Source organism: Mobula birostris, chromosome 2 (assembly GCF_030028105.1).
Source record: "Mobula birostris isolate sMobBir1 chromosome 2, sMobBir1.hap1, whole genome shotgun sequence".
Lineage (NCBI taxonomy): Eukaryota > Metazoa > Chordata > Chondrichthyes > Myliobatiformes > Myliobatidae > Mobula > Mobula birostris.
Window position 1 is genome coordinate 115,377,075 of NC_092371.1, and position 23,522 is coordinate 115,400,596.

General features: G+C 41.8%; 1 protein-coding gene across 3 annotated transcripts in view; it reads right to left on the bottom strand.

Moving 5' to 3' along the window:
- Positions 1 to 23,522, bottom strand: part of LOC140190140 (probable G-protein coupled receptor 139) — an 82,783-nt gene that overhangs the window by 39,392 nt on the left and 19,869 nt on the right. The window contains exon 2 of one of the 3 annotated variants that reach the window (XM_072246660.1): positions 3,798 to 3,935. The exons of the other annotated variants lie outside the window; for them this stretch is intronic. The gene's annotated coding sequence lies outside the window, so the exon portion shown is untranslated. The remainder of the gene's footprint in view (positions 1 to 3,797; positions 3,936 to 23,522) is intronic. 3 annotated transcript variants of the gene reach the window in all.

Consider the following 23,522-nt stretch of genomic DNA (forward strand, 5'->3'; position numbering starts at 1 on the left):
GTAGTGACTTGAATGATTGTTCATTGTCAACCTTCTGAACACGAGTACTGCTCATTGATTGATTGTTCAGTGACATTCTTCTGAACACGAGTATGCGAGTACTGCTCATTGATCAATCGTTTAGTGACATTCTTCAGTACACAAGTGTAAAGGAGAATGAAATGACTGTTACTCTGGAGGTAGACAAACATTTTAATTCCATTCCCATTCCCTTTCCAACGTCCCCATCCATGGTCTCCTCTCAGAGTGAAAGAGCAACATCTTATATTCCATCTGGGGAGCCTCCAAACCGATGGCATGAAAATCGATTTCTCCTTCTGGTGAATAAAAATCAGCCCCCCTCCCCATTTCCCATGCTGACCTTTTATTTCTTCTCACCTGCCTATCACCTCCCTCTGGGTCCCCTCTCCCCTCCCTTGACCCCACGGTCCACTCTCCTCTCCTATCAGATTCCTTCCTCTCCAGCCCTTGACCTTTCCCACCCACTTGGCTTCACCTATCACTTTCTAGCCATCCTCCTTCACCTCTCCCCACCTTTTATTCTGGCATCTTGCCCCTTCCCTCTCAGTCCTGAAGAAGGGTCTTGGCCTGAAATGTTGACTGTTTACTCATTTCCATCGATGCTGCCTGGCCTCTGAGTTCCAGCATCTTGTGAGTGTTGCTTTGGATTATTCTGTTTTATTCTCTCCACAACTCCCACTAGAGTTGACCACATCCCTTGATAATAGTCAAGTCAAATTTATTGTCATTTAACTATATACATGTATGTATCATATATAACCACATAACATAAATAGAAACAAGACAATGTTTCTTCGAACCAGGTAGTACACATAACACACATAACACACGATAACTTATGAAGGTAAGGGTAAAATCTACAGATAAAATCACATGTAAATAACAAACAAATGTGCATTAATATTAAATATTGTAAGGTTCAGAACAGATTAACCAGTGACACTTCGAATAAGATGCAGCCGGGAGTTCTGAAGCCTAATGACCTGGGGGAAGAAGCCGTTTCCCATCCTGACTGTTCTTGTTTTCATGCATCAGTCTCCGGCCCGATGTAGAAAGTCAATGAGGATGCTGGATGGATGGGTGGGATCCTTGATAATACTAAGGGCCCTGTGTATGGAGTACTTCTGATAAATGTCCCTGATGGATGGTAGGGAGACCCCTATGATCCTCTCAGCTGTTCTCTCAGTCCTTTGTAGGGACTTCCGGTCCGATGTTCGTCTGCTTCCAGACCAGATGGAGATGCAACTTGTCAGGATGCTCTCAATGGTGCTCCTGTAAAATGCAGTTAAGGTTAACGAGGAACAATTTACAATGGCCAATTAAGCACATCAGCTCTGGGACGAGGGAGGAAACTGGAGCACCCAGTGGAAAGCTGCGCGGTAACCAGGAGAAGGTGCAAACTCTGCTGATTTAGTACAAGACGTCAGAATAGTACCTAGCTCATCAGGATTGTGAGGCAGCAGCTCTGCTTGCTGTGCCACTGTGCCACATCAAAATGTGCTTTGGCACCTCCTGAGGCAATAAAGAGTGGCAGAAGCACTTGTCTACTCGCAGAAATGTAACGACACAGTCTGCAAAGGCACTTAGTGAATGGGGACGTCACTAGCTTTAATGGTCGTCTCCAATTTCCTTGATAGGATGGGGCTGAGTCACCTTGTGTCATTGCAAAACATCTGATGAAGGTGCTTCTACCGTGCTGTCAAAGCAGATAGTTTAAAAATCTTGGGACTTCCGGTTAAGATGGCGATAGCTTAAGTCGCAAAAACTATTGCTCTGCTCTGTTTTCTTTTATGCAACTACTGCACAGAGTCTTGCCATCTTCATAAGTTTTCTGATGACTCTGCCATAGTTGGATGCACCAGCAAGGGAGATGAGGCTGAGTACAGGGCTACGGTAGGAAACTTTGTGACATGGTGTGAGCAGAATTATCTGCAGTTTAATGTGTAAAAGGGTAAGGAGCTGGTGGTGGACCTGAGGAGAGCTAAGGCACCGGTGACCCCTGTTTCCATCCAGGGGGTCAGGGTGGACATGGTGGAGGATTATAAATACCTGAGGATACGAATTGACAATAAACTGGACTGGTCAAAGAACACTGAGGCTGTCTACAAGAAGGGTCAGAGCCGTCTCTATTTCCTGAGGAGACTGAGGTCCTTTAACATCTTCCGGACGATGCTGAGGATGTTCTACGAGTCTGTGGTGGCCAGTGCTATCATGTTTGCTGTTGTGTGCTGGGGCAGCAGGCTGAGGGTAGCAGACACCAACAGAATCAACAAACTCATTTGTAAGGCCAGTGCCAGTGATGTTGTGGGGATGGAACTGGACTCTCTGACGGTGGTGTCTGAAAAGAGGATGCTGTCCAAGTTGCATGCCATCTTGGTCAATGTCTCCCATCCACTACATAATGTACTGGTTGGGCACAGGAGTACATTCAGCCAGAGACTCATTCCACCCAGATGCAGCACTGAGCGTCATAAGAAGTCATTTCTGCCTGTGGCCATCAAACTTTACAACTCCTCCCTTGGAGGGCCAGACACCCTGAGCCAATAGGCTAGTCCTGGACTTATTTCCATCTGGCATAATTTACATATTATTATTTAATTATTTATGGTTATATATTGCTATATTTATACTCTATTCTTGGTTGGTGCAACTGTAATGAAACCCAGTTTCCCTCGGGATCAATAAAGTATGTCTATCTATATCTATCTATCTATTTTACTTCTTACTCTTCCTCCCACTATTAAATCTGCTGGCTGCACAATGAGTGTACCTAAGACTACTAAATTGGAATTACTACTAAAAAGATTTTTCATCGGGAGCCACCTTGAGTGAAATTGTGTCGCTGTTAGAACAAACCCGACAGGATATGTTTTCCCAATTTGGTTCGTTGGAATTGAAACTGGATAAACTTAACTCTACCCTGGAGAATCACGCTCAACGTTTATCACGTGTTGAAGAAGTTACAGAGAAGTTAGATTGTCATTGTAAAGAGCTGGAAAAAGATTACCCTACCCTAAAAGAGCACAATTGCAAGTTAACTCTTAAAGTTATGGATCTTGAAAGCAGGAGTAGACGCAAAAATCTTTGAATTCTTGGTTTGCCGGAGGCTGTTGAAAGTAGATCTCCTGTTGAGTTTTTCTCAAACTTTCTATGTGAGATTTTTGGAAGTGAAATACTTTCCAGTCCTCCAGAGATCGATCGAGCGCATTGTATCTTTACATCTCGCCCACTGGACGGCCAGAGACCACGTTCAGTGATAATTCGCCTCCATCGTTACCAAATCAAGGACTTACTAATTAAAGAAGCTCGCTGATGTAAAACGCTTCAATATAAAGGTCAAGCTATCCATTTAGTAGAGGACTATGCACCTCAAGTTATGAGTCAATGTGCTGAATACAGAGGAGTAATGAAAGTTTTTTACAATCGTGGATTTCCTCCTTCTCTTGCCTACCCAGTCCGGCCTGAATCAAGCTCGAGAACAGCAATTTTAAATGTTTCGACTTGGTTACAGAGGTGCAGACCTTCATTGATGGCTTATCTGCTACTTCGAGTTCCTCAGATATGATATGATTTTTTGTCTTTTCAGCCTTTTTCGATTTTTTTGAAATAATGGTTATTTCCTTTATTATATTTTTCTAATATTCTAATCTTCATCTTTATCTTTTTTATTATCCATTTAATTCAATATATTTCGATATGATGGATTTCTATTTTTCAGTATGGACATTTTCCCTTTTCGTAAATAGAGCTGATTGTGAAATTATGTAATTAGATACCTTTCAAAGGTCTTTGGAGATTTCATTTCAAAATAGAGTTGGTGTGGCATTAAGAAATTGTTGTTGATTCATGAAGTGATGTCTTCTCTGAATTGTTTCCTGTTTTTTTTCAGACTTCAGTCTCCATTTTCTACAAATCTAGATTTTTAAAAAAAAAATTTAAAATGAAGCTGATGTCGCATTTAATTAATTAGTGGCTTAATTATGTTGCATTGTCCTATTGAAGTGTTTTTTTTCCATTTTCTCAATATTAGTTTCTATCTCTCTTAATTTTAGTTCTTTAAAAGTTAATGAACTTTTTTTTTGTCTCCGGTTGGATTATTTTAACTTTAAACAGCAGTTGATGCTGTACCTTTAAATTCAGTTTCGGGTTTGGATCAAAAATCCTTTTGAATGGATCTTCCTTTGGCTGTTTTTTTCCCCTGTGTTTCAAGATGCTATTTATGTTTTTCTTATTTTTATGGTTCGGATGGATTACTTACTTGGATATTAAAGCTGTTTTTCTGTATAATTGGGTTTACAGATTATCTTTTTTTGTTTATCAATTCTAGTGGGTAGGTTGGGGTAAAGTTCTTTTTAGATAATTATCATATTTTAAGATTTATAAACTTTGAATTTATTGTTTTTTCTTATTAAGTTAATTTTAGTTTGCAATTCTTAAAGCATTTTGGTGTTTTTTTCATTACTGTATTAACTGTTGGAGTGGAGATAACTAAGATGTTACCTAACTGCAAGTTTAGTAGTGGGTTAGTTTTTCCAGGGGAGAGCTTGCTGCTTTATATTTGCAGCTTTCTTGGTGTAGGTTTAGAGGGTGTGGGTGGGAACTCCAGTGCTAATATTATATATGGAATTCTGGCATGTTTGCACTATATAGGACGTAATTTCACCCTGGTTATTTTCTTCTATACTTTTGTCCCGGAGTTGACATATAAGTTTCAGATATGGTTTAATGCCTGCTATCTTTTTTTTATGTTCAATGGTAAGTCCCTTGAACTTTGTTAGCTGGAATGTTAGGGGTTTGAATCATCCGGTTAAAAGGGGGAGGGTGTTCGCACATCTTAAACAGCTTAGAGCAGGGGTAGTTCTTTTTTTACAAGGAACACATAATCGCTACTCAGATAATTCTAATCTTATGGCACGATGGGCAGGACAACATTTTCATTCAACTTTTCAAGCCAAGGAAAGGGGTGTTTCAATTCTTATAAACAAAAATGTTCCTGTTGAGCTTCATAATAAGATATCTGATCCTAATGGTCGTTTTATTATTGTTTCGGGGAAACCTTATAACATACGGGTAGTCTTAGCCAACTTTTATGATCCTAACTTGGATGATGTAGGGTTTTTTGACCGTTCTTTTTCTTCATTGCCAGAACTAAGCTCATACTCTCTTATACTGGGTGGTGACTTCAATTGTTGGTTGGATCCAGTCTTAGATGGATCTTCTATCCCTAGACAATTAAGTAAATCTGCTTTATCAATTCAATCTTTTCTTTCTAATTATGGAATATCTGATATTTGGCATTTTTTTCATCCATATGAAAGAGATTACTTTTTCCCACACAAGTACACCATACATTTACTAGAATCGATTATTTTTTAATTGATAATCAGTTGATTCCATCCATCTTTTCCTGTGACTATAAGACCATAAGACCATAAGACCAAAGGAGCAAAGTCGGCCATTCGGCCCATCGAGTCTGCTCCGCCATTTTATCATGAACTGATCCATTCTCCCATTTAGTCCCACTCCCCTGCCTTCTCACCATAACCTTTGATGCCCTGGCTACTCAGGTACCTATCGATCTCTGCCTTAAATACACCCAATGACTTGGCCTCCACTGCCGCCTGTGGCAACAAATTCCGTAGATTTACCGCCCTCTGGCTAAAAAAATTTCTTCGCATCTCTGTTCTGAATGGGTGCCCTTCAATCCTTAAGTCATGCCCTCTCATACTAGACTCCCCCATCATGGGAAACAACTTTGCCACATCCACTCTGTCCATGCCCTTCAACATTTAAAATGTATCTATGAGGTTCCCCCTCATTCTTCTAAACTCCAAGGAATACAGTCCAAGAGCAGACAAACGTTCCTCTCATTCCTGGATTCATTCTAGTGAATCTTCTCTGTACCCTCTCCAATGTCAACACATTCTTTCTTAAATCAGGAGCCCAAAGCTGACCACAGTACTCCAAGTGAGGTCTCACCAGCACCTTATAGAGCCTCAACATCACACCCCTGCTCCTATACTCTATTCCTCTAGAAATGAATGCCAACATTGCATTCGCCTTCTTCACCACTGACTCAACCTGGAGGTTAACCTTAACGGTATCCTGTACAAGGACTCCCAAGTCCCGTTGCATCTCAGAAATTTGAATTCTTTCCTCATTTAAATAATAGCCTGCCCGTTTATTTCTTCTGCCAAAGTGCATAACCATACACTTTCCAACATTGTATTTCATTTGCCACTTCTTTGCCCATTTTTCTAATCTGTCCAAGTCTCTCCGCAGACTCTCTGTTTCCTCAGCACTAGCGGCCCCTCCACCTATCTTTGTATCGTCAGCAAATTCAGCCACAAAGCCATCTATTCCATAATCGAAATCGTTGATGTACAACGTAAAAAGAAGCGGCCCCAACACGGACTCCTGTGGAACACCACTGGTAACCGGCAGCCAACCAGAATAGGATCCCTTTATTCCCATTCTCTGTTTCCTGCCAATCAGCCAACTCCTTATCCACGTATGTAACTTTCCCGTAATTCCGTGGGCTCTTATCTTGTTAAGCAGCCTCATGTGTGGCACCTTGTCAAAGGCCTTCTGAAAATCCAAATATACAACATCCACTGCATCTCCCTTGTCTAGCCTACTTGTAATTTCCTCAAAAAATTGTAATAGGTTTGTCGGGCAGGATTTTCCTTTAAGGAAACCATGCTGAGTTCTGCCTATCTTGTCATATGCCTCCAGGTACTCTGTAACCTCATCCTTGACAATCGACTCCAACAACTTCCCAACCACCGATGTCAAGCTAACAGGTCTATAACTTCCTTTTTGCTTCCTTGCCCCCTTCTTAAATAGCGGAGTGACATTTGCAATCTTCCAGTCCTCCGGAACCATGCCAGAATCTATCGACTTTTGAAAGATCATTGCTAATGCTTCTGCAATCTCCACAGCTACTTCCTTCAGAACACGAGGGTGCATTCCATCTGGTCCGGGAGATTTATCTACCTTTAGACTATTCAGCTTCCTGAGTACTTTCTCTGTCGTAATTGTGACTGCGCATACTTAGCTTCCCTGCCACCCTTGAGTGTCCGGTATACTGCTGATGTCTTCTTCAGTGAAGACTGATGCAAAATACTCGTTCAGTTCCTCTGCCATCTCCTTATCTCCCATTACAATTTCTCCAGCATCATTTTCTATTGGTCCTATATCTACTCTCACCTGTCTTTTACTCTTTATATACTTGAAAAAGCTTTTACTATCCTCTTTGATATTATTTGCTAGCTTCCTTTCATAGTTCATCTTTTCCCTCTTAAAGACCTTCTTAGTTTCCTTTTGTAAGCTTTTAAAAACTTCCCAGTCCTCTGTCTTTCCACTAATTTTTGCTTCCTTGTATGCCCTCTCCACTGCTTTAACTTTGGCTTTGACTTCTCTTGTCAGCCACGGTTGCATCCTTTTTCCATTCGAAAATTTCTTCTTTTTTGGAATATATCTGTCTTGCACCTTCCTCACTTCTGGCATAAACTCCAGCCACTGCTGCTCTGCCGTCCTTCCCACTAGTGTTCCTTTCCAGTCAACTTTGGCCAGTTCCTCTCTCATGCCACTGTAATTTCCTTTATTCCACTGAAATACCGACACATCAGATTTCGGCTTCTCTTTTTCAAATTTCACAGTGAACTCAATCATGTTATGATCACTGCCTCCTAAGGGTTCCTTCACCTCAATCTCTCTAATCACCTCCGGTTCATTACACAATACCCAATCCAGTACAGTCGATCCCCTAGTGGGCTCAACAACAAGCTGTTCTAAAAAGCCATTTCGCAGACATTCTACAAATTCTCTCTCTGAGATCCAGTGCCAACCCGATTTTCCCAATCCATTCGCATGTTAAAATCCCCCACAATTATCATAACACTGCCCTTCTGACAAACCTTTTCTATTTCCTGTTGTAATTTGTAGTCCACATCTCTGCAGCTGTTGGAGGCCTACAACTAACTGCCATCAGGGTCCTTTTACCCCTGCGATTTCTTAGCTCAACCCATAAAGATTCAGCACCTTCCGATCCTATATCACCTCTTTCTAATGATTTAATATCATTTCTTATCAATAAAGCCACGCCTCCCCCTCTGCCTACCTGCCTATCCTTCCGATACATTGTGTATCCCTGGACGTTCAGCTCCCAGAGACATGCATCCTTTAGCCACGTCTCAGTGATGGCCACAATATCATACCTGCCAACCTGTAGCTGTACAACAAGATCATCCACCTTATTCCTTAAGCTGCGTGCAGTTAAGTACAACACCTTAAGACCAGTATTTGGTACTTTTTGCTTTGATTGCACTGCAACTCATCCCAATAGCTGCAAATTTGCCCCATCACCTGCCTGTCCTTCCTGACATCTTTACTGCTCACTATCTTAGATTTATTTCTGTTTTCCCCCTCCTCTGCTCTATCATTCTGGTTCCCATCCCCCTGCCAAATTAGTTTAAACCCTCCCTAACAGCTCTACTAAACCTTCCCGCCAGGATATTGGTCCCCTTCGGGTTCAGGTGTAACCTGTCCTTTTTGAACGGGTCATACTTCCCCCAGAAGAGATCCCAATGATCCAAGAATCTGAAGCCCTGCCCCCTGCACCAGTCTCTCAGCCACGCATTCATCTGCCTGATCCTACTATTCTTGCCCTCGCTAGCACGTGGCACAGGTAGCAATCCCGAGATTACTACCCTGGAGGTCCTGCTTCTCAGCTTCCTTCCTAACTCCTGGAGATCTCTCTTCAGGACCTCCTCCCTTTTCCTGTCTATGTCATTGGTACCAACATGCACCAAGACAACTGGCTACTCACCCTCTCCCTTCAGAATATTCTGGACCCGATCCGAGACATCCCGTACCCTGGCACCTGGGAGGCAACACACCATGCGGGTATCTCTGTCAGGCTCACAGAATCTCCCGTCTGTTCCCCTGACTATGGAATCCCCTATGACTACCGCATTCCTCTTCTCCCTCCTTCCCTCCTGCACAACAGCGCCACGCTCATTGCCAGAAACCCGGTCACCGTGGGCATCCCCTGTCAGGTCATCCCTCTCAACAGCATCCAGAACAAGATATTTGTTGCTGAGGAGGACAGCCACAGGTGTGCTCTCCACTATCTGGGCATTTTCCTTCCCTCTCCTGACAGTCACCCAATTTTCTGACCCCTGTAGCCTAGGGATGACTACCTCCCTGTAGCTCCTGTCTATCACCTCTTCACTTTCCCTGATAAGCAGTAGGTCATCAAGCTGCAGCTCCAGATCCCTAACACGGTCTCTGAGGAGCTGCATCTCGGTGCACCTGGCGCAGATGTGGCCATCAGGGAGGCTGGAGGTCTCCCAGGATTCCCACATCTGACACCCTGAACAAAGCACTAACCCTGCAGGCATGCTATCTAACTCTACAGGAATGAAACAGGAAAAATAAGTCTACTCACCCCCTTACCTCGCCAAACAGATGAACTTTTTAAACCGTTAGCTCGTACCGTTAGCTGTGTGAGCCCTGCTGTTCCTGTCTGTCCAGGCCGATTCGCCAAGGGGAAAAAAAAAGAGTTGGTGCCTCGCTCACGCCTCTTCCCATTACCGCCGAAGCCCGTTGAAGCCAAAGCCCTACACTCTGCTACCACTCACTCCGCTGCCCGCTGTATAGGGTAGTCTCCTTTTTAAACTCTCCGCACTGTCCTGTCTATAAGAGTATAATCATTTTAGATCATGCCCCACTTATGTTGTCTATAGTTTTTCCTGGTCTCCCTCAAGTAAATAAACACTGGCGTTTTAATCTGACCTTGTTGTCGGATAACAACTTTGTAAAATTTATGAAGGATCAGATAACTTCCTTCTTAAGTACTAATACATTACCTGAAGCCTCAAGTCAGGTTGTTTGGGATGCAATGAAAGCATGCCCAAGAGGTCAAGTAATTTCTTATACAGCAAATTTGAAAAGAAAGACTCAAAAAGAATGTTTAGAATTGATCAATCAGATTAAAGCTATAGACCAATTATATGCTCAGGTCAAGGATCTGGAGTTGTATAAGAAAAGAATGGAACTTCAAACTAAATTTAATCTTATTTCTACTTACCCAGTTGAACACCAACTTTTGGGCAGTAAGAGTAAGTTCTATATTCACAGGGATAAATCTGGTAAGTCCTTAGTTAACCAGCTTAGATGTTCTAAAGCAAAACAACATATCACTAATATTCGAATGAGTAATGGGAATATTACTATGGACCATTCTGAAATTAATGATACATTTAGGAATTTTTATTCTCAACTTTATACTTCTGAATCCTTTAACGGTAATACTACTGTTATGCGATTTTTAAATAGTTTAAATATCCCTAAATTTTCTTCTGATCTCAAACATAAATTGAATGAACCATTATCCTTAGAGGAAATGAAATGTCCTCTGCTATTTCTGCTTTGCAGCCTGGTAAATCTCCTGGTCCTGATGGGTTCTCTGCAGAACTTTATAAATTATTTTCCTCATTGTTCTTATCCCAACTTAGTTTAGTTTTTTCTGATTCTTTTAAACAAAATAAATTGCCTGCATCATTTAATGAGGCTTGTACTATTCTTTTAGCAAAAAAAGGCAAGGATCCATTAGAATGTGCTTCATACAGGCCGATCTCTATTATGTTTTCTCTATATAAATGTAGATATTAAAATTTTAACTGAAGTTTTGGCCCATAGGCTGGAGACTATTTTACCCTTAATTATCTCTGAAGATCAATCTGGTTTTATTAAAAATTGCCTTCCCTTTTTTAATATTAGGTGTCTTTTTAATATCCTACATTCATCTTCATCAGGGATTCCTGAATGTGTTATTTCTCTTGATGCTGAAAAGGCGTTTGACCGGGTGGAGTGGCACTATTTATTTGCGGTTTTAGAAAAATTTGATCTTGGTTATAATTTTATTAAGTGGATTAAGATACTATATTCTATATATGCTTTAAGATACTATATTCTATATATACTAAGATACTATATTCTATATATACTATTGACTAATTCTCAGCGATTCCAACCGTTTGACCTTAAACGTGCTACCTGGCAAGGATGCCCTTTAAGTCCTCTGCTATTTGATCTGGCTATCGAGCCATTGGCAATTGCGTTTCGCAGTTGCACTGAATTGACTGGGATCTGGAGGAGCGGTCTTGAGCATGAAGTCTCTCTATACGCCGATGATTTGTTACTTTTTATATCAAACCCGACTACCTCCTTACCTTTGATGTTTTCACTTCTTAATAAATTTAGTCAGTTACCCGGATACAAACTTAATCTACATAAGAGTGAACTCTTTCCGATAAATAAGGAAGCACAAGCATTAGAATTTCAAAATCTCCCTTTTAATGTAGTAAACAATTGTTTTACTTATCTTGGTATTATAGTAACAAGGAATTATAATCGCCTTTTTGATGAGAATTTCAATAATCTTTTAAATTTTACAAAACAGAGTCTAGCACAGTGATCACCTCTGTTTGTGTCTTTAATTGGGTGAATTAATGTAATTAAAATATATATTCTTCCTAAATTTTTATACTTATTTCAATCTTTACCTATATTTAATCCTAAAGTTTATTTTTGATTCTTTAGATTCTATTATCTCGTCATACCTATGGAAGGGTAAACAGCCGAGACCTAATAAAGCTCATCTTCAAAAGCCTCAAAGAGAAGGTGGCTTGGCATTGCCTAATTTTTGTTCATATTATTGGGCAGCCAATATTCGCAATATTATCTTTTGGTCCTACTTTTATAATCAGTCTATTTGTCCAACATGGGTGGCAATGGAATTGAACGCTTCTAAGAAATTATCCATTCCAGCTTTACTTGGATTTACACTTCCTTGCCACTTGCCAAAACTTATTATTAATCCTGTAATCAGGCATACACTGAGAATATGGGCTCAATTTAGAAAACATCATGGCCTTTATAGTTTTTCCTTTTCTAGTCCTATTCTATACAATCATTTATGTCAACCTTCTGTGCAGGATTCCACATTCCAAGACTGGTGTAGGAGACGTATCAGGCGCTTTGAAGATCTTTTTATAGACAATCGGTTTGCGACTTTTGAACAGTTGTCTACAAAGTTTAATTTACTGAATACTCATTTTTTTAGATACCTTCAAATTAGACATTTCATTAGTCCTTTAATACCACATTTTCCTGAACAACCTGATAAAAATGTTGTAGACTTGTTTCTTCAAATGAACCCCTTGGGTAAAGGTTTAATTTCCACTATTCGTGTCAAATTTATGAATCTCAGGCGAGCCCCTTGTGATAAAATTAAAACCGCTTGGGAACATGACTTAGGTTTTTCTTTGTCCGACGAGGTTTGGGATTCAATTCTTAAGTCAGTCAATTCAATTTCTTTATGTGGTCGTCATTGTCTTTTTCAGTTTAAAGTTGTCCACAGGGCTCATATGTCTAAAACCAAATTGGCGAAGTTCTATCCTGATATTAGTCCCTGGTGTGACAAATGCAAAGGAGGTCAGGCTTCCTTTATTCAAATGTATTGGGCCTGTCCTACTTTGGAAAAAGTTTAGAAAGATGTTTTTTTTACTTTATCTTCTATATTAAATTGTCATTTGGAACCTGATCCTTTGATCACTCTTTTCGGTATTTCTCCAGACTCTGGCAAGCATTTGATCCCGGCTAAATGACGAACATTGTCTTTTGCCTCTCTTTTAGCTAGGCGTGCAGTAGTGGAGAGATGTAGTTCCCCCTATCCATGTTCAATGGCTTAGGGATATAATGTCTTGTTTAGATCTTGAAAAGATCTACTATTCACTTTTTAATTCGGACATAAAGTTCCATAAGGTGTGGGGACCTTTTCTTGAATATCTTCAAAATTCTCACCTAGATTGACAGGTGTATTTTTTTTCTTCCCTTGATAGTTAGATCCTGCATTTCCAGCTTTCTTTGATTAGGTAGCAGGCTGCTTTTTAAAAAATTATTATTCATTTCTCTTTTTACTACAATATATAGTTCTGGGGTGATAAAAGTTTATCTCAAATGTCCTTTCAAATATTTACACTTATAATATAATGATTGGCTTGGAGCTGGACAGTGGGTGGGTTGGGTGCTTTCCTTTCAAATTTTTCATTTTTAATATGGGTGACTTGCTCATTTGTTAAGATATGTATTATTGCTATTTTTGTCTGTATTGCAATGATCCTTCTATTTATACTATTGTTTTTTTTTCTTCTATGCTGTAGTTTGTAGAAAATCATAAGTAAAATATTTTTTTAAAAATCTTGGCCAGGAAATACAAGTTATTGAATGGAACTGGTACAGAGTTCCTTCTGTGGCATAAACCCTCAACTTTGTTACCAGGTAATGATTTTTAATAAAAACATCTGGATTGCATTAGTGGCTGATTAGGAACCAATTATCATGCTCATGAACGGAAATGGATACTGCCAATTCCAAAAGGGCCTTTGTATCATCCACTGCTAAGTGGGCTGGTTTAGACAGGCATCATTGCATTGAGAGGGAACAGTTTGAAGTCAATTAAAGAAAGTAGTTCACTTCAGCGTCACCTTTTCACAACCTCAGATGGCCCACAGTGATTTACAGTCAACCATTTCCTGAGCTGGAAAAACCGGAATTAATTCATAGAATCACTCAACAGCAATGTGCCTAGTTAATGTCACCTAACACCACAATAGATCTACAGCAGGTGCTATCTCTCTGCACCAGACCATCTGAAAAACCAGAATATGTACATAGGCTACAGTTTGGCTTTCAACATCATTATCCCCTTAACACTTATTGTCAAGCTCCACCAAGACCCGGGCATTTGTACCTTCCCCTGCAACTGGATCCTCCACTTCCCCACTGGCAGGTCACAATCAGAGTGGATCGGAAACATCATCTCCTTCTCACTCACCACTGAGGCAAAAGCACCTCAGGACTGCACGTTTAACCCCCCGCTCTGCTCTCTTGAAATCCACCACCGTGTGGTCAAGCACAGGTCCAATGCCAACTGCTAATAACACCATTGTTGACAGACCGCTGGGTGATCTAACAACAGCATTTCACTCAACATCAGCACGACCAAGCTACTGACTCTGGACTTCAGGAAGGAGGAGATAGAAGAACACGCACCAGTCCTCACTGAAGGACTGACGATGGAAAAGATGAGCACCTTTAAGTCCCTGGATGTCAACAACTCAGAGGGCCTATCCTGGGTCCAACACATAGATTCAAGCACAATGGTCAAATCTACGTAATAGAAAGTAGAAACACTGTCTCTCTTACAAGTTTAAGGAGATTTAGCATTTCACTGATGACTCTGACAAACCTCTACAGATGTACACTCCGTTCACATCTTGACCAGGTAGGAAAACTCCAAAGCACAGAAACACAGAAGGCAAGAGAGAGTGCTGGACTCGCCACTACTAGGTGCATGGGTACAGCTCTTCCCACCCACAAGAGGCAATGTTTCAGGAAGGCAACATCCATCATCAGGGGGTCCATCACCTTGGCCATGCCCTCTTATCGATGCCGTCATCTGGCAGGAGGTACAGGAATCTTCTAAGTTCAACAACAGCTTCTTCCCCATTACCATTAGGTTGTTGAATAGCCCTGTAAAACCCTAACACAATCTCAGATTATATTTCTTCTCTCTCTCTCTCTCTCTCTCTCAATTGACATTAGTGTTTATTTCTGCACATGTATAAATAATGTGCAATTTACGCTAATTTTACTTCTGTTCATTGCATTTGTAATGCACTGTGCTTCTGCTAGCAAAATCTAATTTTCATGGCGTTTACACTCTCTCTATGCATCTATATGATAGCAACGAACTTGAATTTGCTAAAATGCAGATTAAATGACACTGGGATATTTCTGTTTTTCTTCAAATGTGATGTTAAAAAAATGAACAAATTTGGGTTGTTTACTCTGGAGTGGCAGTGGCTGACAGGAGACCTGATAGAAGTTTATAAAGTTATGACGGGTATAGATAGAGTAGAGAGCCGGTATCTTTTTCCCTAGGACTGAAAGAGTGACCTGCAAAGTCATGTGTTAATGGGAAGAGGAGGAATGTTCAAAAGAGATGCCCAGGCCAATTTTATTTTATACAGAGTATGTGGGTGTCTGGAATGTACTGCCAGGGGCAATGCTGGACACAGATACAATAGAGGCATTCTTTATTTTTCGTATTTATTGAGATGCAGTGTGGAATAGACCCTTTTGGCTCTTCCAGCCCTTCTGCCCAGCAACTTCTGATTTAACCCTTGCCTAACCATGGGACAATATATAATGACCAACTACACCTTTGAATTGTGGGAGGAAACCAGAGCACCTGGAGCAAACCTACATGGTCATGTGACGAATGTAGAAATGCCTTACCAACAGCAGTGGAAAGAGGCTCTTAGATATCAAAAGTTGAAAAAGTGAACTTATTTTCAAAGTACTACCCTGCGATACATTTTCTTGTGGGCATTCACAGTAGATACAAAGAAACACAAATAGAGTTAATAAAAAAAACTACAAACACACACATAAAGATGGATAAATAATGACTGCATAAGACAACCATGCAATTACAAAATAAACAAATAATAATTACAAACAAACAAATAGATAGACAAATAAATAAATAAATAATACTGAGAACAGGAGTTGTAGTATCCTTGAAAGCGAGTCCATTGGTTGTAGAACATTTCAGTGATGGGTGAGTGAAGTTACCTACACTGGTTCAGGAGCCTGATGATTGAGGGGTAATAACTGCCCCTGAATCTGGTGGTGTACCTTCTTCTCAATGGCAGGAGCAAGAAGGTGGATGGTGGAGGTCCTCGATGATGGATCCTGCTTGCTTGTGGCAGCATTCGCCAGAAATGTCCTCAATGATGGCGTAGGGCTTTTCCTGTGATGGACTAGGCTGTAATCCACTACTTTTTGTATATGTAGAGAATGGAGGGATATGGACCATGTCCAGACAGAAGGGATTAAGTGTCACTGGTTTAATTAGTTCAGTACAACATTGTGAGCCTGCTGTTCTATGCTCTATCATAGCTGCCATTTATTTATTGAGATACAGTGCAGAACAGGTCCTTCTGGCCCTTCAAGCAGTGTCGCCCAGCAACCCCCGATTTAACCCTCGCCTAATCACGGGACAATTTACAATGACCAATTAACCTACCAACTGGTATGTCTTTGGACTGTGGGAGGAAACCGGAGCACCCGGAGGAAACCCATGCGGTCACGGGGAGAACGTACAAACTCCTTACAGGCAGCTTTAAATAACAATGTTCTAAATAACCAATGTCCAAGAGTGTGGATGGGGTTAACACTTCGATTCACTGGGGGTGTGGGGGGGGGGAACACTCCCCACCCTACCACTATCTGCATAACTCTACATAGAACAGTCATCATTGCACACAGCATTCTGAATCAAACCTTGCGGTGACCTGTCCTGTCAGTACGCCAAGGATTGGCCAAGAATACCTGGACAGTTCTCTGTATGTTTGTGCATTGCTGTGGCTGGCCGCAGTAACAGACTGCACCTGACTGAACCCTAAGGCCGTACAACCCAAGAGAAGTTGCCCTCTCAGACTGGTGTCAGTGGAAAATGCATGGCAGTTCTCTAATTGACCGTGTACCTAAATATCGCTGCTGCCCTGCTGATGACTGTACTCCAGGCCTGGTTGAATGATACAATTATCCACAGCAAAGAAATTCCAGAGACATGGACAAGTCACATTTTCTCAGAAATCAGTCTGTGGCGTCTACAAATATGATTAAGGCAGAGCCAACAGCCTTGTATAAATCTATTAGTTCTTATTTATGTGAAACTGAGTCACAAGAAAACCAGGGAATGGGGAATATTTGGATTTCAACAAATTGGCATGGGAGGGAATCCTGAGGAACAAAGGGACCTTGGTTTGCAGGTCCAAATATCCCAGAAGACGGCAGCAAAGGGAGATAGGGTAGTGAAGGTGGCAAACAGGATACTGACTTTCATTAGCCAGAGCTTAGAACATATGGGCAGGGAGACCCTGATACAGCTTTACGGACCAAGAGCTGGTAAACAGGATTAATAGGATTAATTTTGCACTGCCTTACTTTCCAATTTTCTATTTTCCATTTATGATTCATAATTTAAATTTTTAATATTTATTAATTTTTACTATTTTTAATATTTAATATTTGTAATCCAGGGAGTGGGAAGCGCAGAATCAAATATCGCTGTGATAATTGTACGTTCTAGTACCAATTGTTTGGCGACAATAAAGTATAATACAATTTGCCGTTGTGTCAGCATTGACATGGTGAGCCCAAGTTTCTACTTCTGTGGGCTGTCCGGTCCTGTGGCCATGACCAACAATTAATAAACTAAATATGAAATGTACTCATTGGGAAATACTTCTGACTTAGGCTAAGAAAGAAAATATGCTCACTGTTCCAGCTGGCAAAGTTCTCCTACACTGAGGCTCAAAGATTCCATCCAGTACGGATTTTCACTTTAAAGTTTCTTTTCCATCTCTCTCTCTAACTCTTGCAACGTTTTCTCTCATGCATTCTCTCTCCTTTTTCTGTTTCTCTCTCCTCTGCTCCCACAACCTCCCTTCACCGTCTCACGCTCTGCCCCCTCTCCTTAATTTCATCATGCGTTCCCTGCCATCCTTTCCCTCTCCCTATGCTCTCTGCATCCCCTCTGCCTCCTTCTGACTTCCCCAAACTTCTCTAGTACAGGGGTCCCAACCTTTTTTATGACATGGACCCCGACCATTAACTGAGTTGTCTATGGACCCCAGGATGGGAACCCCTGTTCTAGTCTCTCCACCACTGCCCTCTGCTCTTCTCTCAACCCTCCTCTCTCCCCTGTTCTGCATTCTCCTCTCTCCTCTCCTTCACTCCATTTTCTTCTCTGCTCCATCATACTTGCCTCTCCTCAATCTCTGCCCTTCTTTTTGCTCTCTCCATCACCTCTTGCCTTCTTTCCTCTTCAACACCTCTATTAGCGCCCCTCCCTCTTCCCTTCTCTCCACTCACCCACTTCCCTCTCCTCTCCCCAATCTTCCTCTATCTTCTCTCAATCAATTGTCAACACACCCTTCCTCTATGTTCAACATTTTTCTCACTTCAATTCATCCCCTTTTCTCTCCTCCCTCTCCACCCCGTCCCCCATTTCTATTTCCTCCATTAACCTCATGTAGCTTCAGCCCTAATTTATTATTTTGTTCCATCCTCTTCAAAGGAATCATTTAACTGAGGGTCAGTACTCCAGTTCTGATATATTCACTTCGAAATCTGTTTCCTACACGTCAAACAGGTTTTTTTTGGGTGCCCTAAACCACTTAAGCGTGTTCTGCTGTGAGGTGATTCAATTTGGGTGATGAAGAATCTCTAATTTACATCTGATTAGCCATAACAAGATCACACATATACCTTCCAAAATATTCCTCATCCAAGACCTCATCTCCTTGAGAAGGAACAATGATGTGTATGCCCTGCGCTGAAGTCCGATTAACAAGGGGCATTTTACCCAAATGAGTTATCAGAGGAGATCTGGTGCTGTACCTCCTGTCAGATGGAAAGTTATGAAGCTGTTTTGTCACCAGGCAGGGAAATAAAATGCTGAAAGCACAAGGAACCTAATGTTAGAGTTTGAGTTTTAACAAGTTGGTCCAGGAGACACAAGGCAACCTTATTACTAAAATTTATCATTTAGCTGCCATCTGTTTGCAAATAAATAAGATATTCTCTCTTGTTTTATTACAAATATTCACTCACAGGAAATAGTCATAGTCATACTTTATTGATCCTGGGAGAAATTGGTTTCCGTTACAGTTGCACCATAAATAATTAAATAGTAATAATAAAACCATAAATAGTTAAATAGTAATATGTAAATTATGCCAGGAAATAAGTCCAGGACCAGCCTATTGGCTCAGGGTGTCTGACCCTCCAAGGGAGGAGTTGTGAAGTTTGATGGCCACAGGCAGGAATGACTTCCTATGACGCTCTGTGTTACATCTCGGTGGAATGAGTCTCCGGCTGAATGTACTCCTGTGCCCACCCAGTACATTATGTAGTGGATGGGAGACATTGTCCAAGATGGCATGCAACTTGGACAGCATCCTCTTTTCAGACATCACCGTCAGAGAGTCCAGTTCCATCCCCACAACATCACTGGCCTTACGAATGAGTTTGTTGATTCTGTTGGTGTCTGCTACCCTCAGCCTGCTGCCCCCGCACACAACAGCAAACATGATAGCACTGGCCACCACAGACTCGTAGAACATCCTCAGCATCGTCCGGCAGATGTTAAAGAACCTCAGTCTCCTCAGGAAATAGAGAAATCAAGGCTTGATGGCGATAAAATGGTAATCACCTCATGTTCAGTCTATGTGAGTCTTGGTTATAGAGTTCAGAAAGGGTAAAGCAGCCAACATTATCAAAGGCCAGACCTACCCTGGAGATTCCCTCTTCTCTCCTCTCCCATTGGGCAGAAGATGCAAAAACCTGAAAGCATGTTTCCTCTGGATCAAAGATAGCATCTTTCTCACTGTTACAACACTATTGAACGGTCTCCTAGTATAACAGGACGGTCTTTCGACCTCACAATCTACCTTGTTATGGTCTTGCAGCTTATTGCCTGCCTGCACGGCACTTTCTCTGTAACTCTAATACTTTACTCTGCGAGTCTGGCCGGATACATGACAAAAGCTTGGACTATTCTTGCAATAATGCAGTCCCACATTTTAAAATCTGTTGCCTTATGCACTTTCCCATATCAGATGAGACTATAGTATGTGGTTTGTTCCTCTCATCGGATGGCAACCTTGGCATTTCTTTCGTGGCTGGATGTTTATCCAAGCGTGGATGGGAAGCGTGCAAGGAGCCAGCGGATTTGAACCCAGGACCACTCACCTTAAAGTCAGATGCCGATGCCACTACACCACCGGCCAGCTTTTAGCATGTTGGTCAAGGAATTAAACACAAATAGCAAGTAGTCTAACCCAGATGTACAATAGGATTCAGTAAGGATCAGTTTGATTATCATTAACAAATACTAGCACGACCATTTTGCTGTATATAGCAGTTACACAACGGTTAATTTACCACAATGCAACGTTTAGATTTCTAGCATTTGGCTATAAGAATTTAAAACCTGCAAAATAATCACATTCATTCAAATAAAATATGCTGCCTCTTTCACTGATCAGATGTGATCAGATAAAATATGTTGCCTCTTTCACTGGATCTATATGTTGCAAGGCATAATGTAAGATTCATCAGGTTAACCTTTTAATTGACATTGCTGTTAACCAAATGCCAATTACTGTGTGTCAACCCTGTGAAATACATCGAATCAATCAAAATTGTGCTGCAAAGGAAATGGAAGTGTTTATACTGAATTAATTTTATATCTGAGGTTACAATTAGATGGATTGGGTTCATTACTAACAGAAAATGCTGTTCATTTCTGTTGAGGAAATTGGCTCTTAATCCAAGTTGCATTCCTGCAATTCAGCTCCAGGTACATAAAGTTATAATTAAAACCTCTTCTGCAACTCTGCACACAAAAGCAACCCCTCCCCCACCCACAACCCCACTCCACCATCTCTTCAATAATATTCATCCCATCGCACTGGATATTTGATTGCAAAGAGCAATTGTCTCACTGGGGCGAAGCTGGGTTCTAAAAGGTTAAGACAGGACCTGGTGGAAGCAGATTGGGAATGGCTGCTGGAGGGGAAGACACCCGATAAGTGGGAGATGCTTAAGAACAAATTACTCGGTGTTCAGTGTGAGCATGCCTTTTTCCCAAGATAGGGGAGTCTAAAAACTAGAGGCCATAGGTTTGAGGTGAGAGGAGAAATAGTTAAAATTACCTGAGTGGAAGTTTTTGCTGGGTATGTGGAATGAGATGCCACGAGAAGCTAAATAGGCAGGCATGGTTACAATGTTTACAAGATATTGAGACAGGATTAAAAAAGGTTCAAAGGGAAATGGGCCAAATGCAGGCAGATGGGACTAGCTTGGATAGACACTTTGGTTGGCATGGACAAGATGGGCCAAAGGGCCTGTTTCTATGCTGTTCCGCTCAATGCTCTATGTCCCTGTGAAGATAGGAAACAAAACTGGTAGGATTAGGGACCATACACAAAATTCTGGAGGAACTCAGCAGGTCAGGCAGCATCCATGGAAATGAACAAACGGTCAACGTTTCGAACTGAGATCCTTCCTCATGTCCTGGAGGAACTCAGCAGGTCAGGCAGCAACCATGGAAATGAAGAAGCAGTCAATATTTCAGGCAATGGAACAAAGGTCTTAATTTGAAATGTTGACTGTTTGTTCATTTCCATAGATTCTGCCTGATCCTGCTGAGTTCCTCCAGTATTTTCTGTAGGTTGCTCTGGATTTCCAGAATCTGCAGAATCTCTTGTGTTTAAGATTAGGGATCCTTTGTTGAACAAATGGTACTGAATGTCTCATTAGGAAAAAGAAGGAAACATACATCAGGTAAAGGGAATTGGTTTTGGCTGAGTCCTTTGAGGATTACAGAGCATACGAAGAACAAGATAGAAATTAGGAGGGCAAATGGGGCCACGAATTGACCTTCGAAAGCAGGATTAAGGAGAATTCCAAAACCGTTTGTATTCAAAGCAAGCGGGTAGCTAAGGAAACAGGAACTATACAGTAATACATGAGCAAACCCAGGGGATATAAGTAAGTTCCTAAATGAATACTTAGTCATCAGAATTCACCAGGGTGAAGGATGTGAAGGCTGGAAAGTTAAGTGGGGGGAGGGGTACATAGACATCCAGGAGCGTGTCTGTATCAAGGAGGAGGAAGTGTTAGAAATTAGACCAGAAGACCATAAGACACAGGAGCAGAATTAGGCCATTCAGCCCATCGAGTCTGCTCTGCCATTTGATCGTGGCTGATCCACTTCCCCCATTCTGCTGCCTTCTCCCTGGAATCTAACTTAATAAGAATCAATCAGCTTTACACTTAATGACTTGCCCACCACAGCTGTCTGTGGCAACGAATTCCACACAGATTCACCACTCTCTGACTAGTGAAACTCCTCCTCGTCTCTGTTCTAAATAGACGTCCCTCTATTCTGAGGCTGTGCCCTCCGGTCCTAGACTCACCCACTATAGGAAATATCCTCTCCACGTCCACTCTATCTAGGCACGTCAGGGTGCAGAAGCACCGAGAGACTGATGGGATCAATTCTATGATGAGCAGCTCTTACAGAAATTTTTATTTCTCTATTCATTCACAGGTGAGATACCAGCAGGCATGAAAATAGCTAATGTTTCCCCTTATTCAAAAAGAGCAGCAGGGGTAAGCCTGGAAACTCCAGGCCAGTGAGCCTTACATCAGAGGTAGGGAGGTTGCTGGGATGTGACTGATTAACATGGGGTTTAGTGCAGCAGAAATTGACTGTATTGAGGAAGCAACCAAGGAGGCAGCATGATAGATGTAGCTTACTTAGACCAGTAAGCCTGTTGACAAGGTCCCACTGGTAGCTCATGCAGGAGGGTAAGACACAAGGGATCTGAGTCTTGTTGGCAAAATGCATCTTTGTTGGCTTGGTGATAGGAGACAAAGTAGCGGTGGGTGGCTGGATTTCTGACTGTAAGTCTATAATAAGAGGCATTCTGAAGAGATTAGTGCTACAACCTTTCCTATATATTATATATACAGTCTATACAAAAATCTTAGGCACACACACACACATATATATACACACATATATACACATACACACACACATTATATAGCTCTAGGGTGCCTCAGAATTCTGCACTGTACTGTAGTAATTTTATGTATTGCACCCTACTGCTGCTGCAAAAAACAAATTTTGTGATGATAAAACTGATTCTGATATGGGTCTTTGTTTCCAAGGTTGTCAAGCCGAGGAGTGGTAGTAGGGACAAGCCCCCACTACCTAAAAGTGCTCCTCACAGCATGCGCCTCAAATAGCCTCTGACAACCAAGTCCAACCCCTGGCCTTCTCGTGTGGCTTAGCCTCTAAGCCCGGCACAACTGTTTCTACTGACAGGAGAAGGGGCGAAGGCGGGTCCTGGCTCCTTAAAACCAGTGCTTCAGGTAGATGGAGCTCGTCAGCCTGGGAAGACAGTCCATCTAAGAGAGGGAAAACTCTGATTTCAAACCTCCGCTGCCCTGCGGCCATACCCACTCATGGGAAAGGCTTCGGGAGTAAACCCTGAGGACATATCCGGAGCTGGAGTCCCTAAGGCTGTCCGACGTTGCCTTCAACCTCGTTCTGGCAACTCCTGTGACGACACTGGTGCCAAGCTGTATCGGCCCCTGCCCTTCCCTTGGACAACATCGGTGTCGTGGAGAGGGGAGACTTGCTGAATGGGCAACTGCTAGTCTTTCATAAAACCTTGCCCAGGCCTGCATCCTGGAAAGACTTTCCAGACGCAAATCCACGGTCTCGTGAGACTAACGGATGCCACCATGGATAGGGGTCTCTACTGTGGACTGTGAGTGGG